This window comes from Dufourea novaeangliae, unplaced genomic scaffold (genome assembly GCF_001272555.1).
Source record: "Dufourea novaeangliae isolate 0120121106 unplaced genomic scaffold, ASM127255v1 scaffold495, whole genome shotgun sequence".
Classification (NCBI taxonomy): domain Eukaryota; kingdom Metazoa; phylum Arthropoda; class Insecta; order Hymenoptera; family Halictidae; genus Dufourea; species Dufourea novaeangliae.
This window is the reverse complement of record NW_015374380.1, coordinates 33,448-33,694: the sequence shown is the minus strand read 5'-3', so window position 1 is coordinate 33,694 and position 247 is coordinate 33,448.

Here is a 247-nt window from a genome sequence, read left to right as displayed (position 1 = left end):
CCCCAGCGCCAGCTCCGCCAGTTAACGGCGGAGCGCCCTCTCTGTGGTGGGGGAAGCAAGAGCTCCCCCCCGCCGGACCGCGGGTGCCACAGTCCCGCAATCCCAGCAGTCCCTTATTAGTCGCCTCTTACGACAGGCAGGGATTACCGTGGGCGTATTCTATTCCCCGCCACACAGGGAGGAAAAAGGAAGCGCACCGCCGGAAGGAAACGAACGTCCCCCCCCCCCCCCCCCCGGGGGGGGGGGC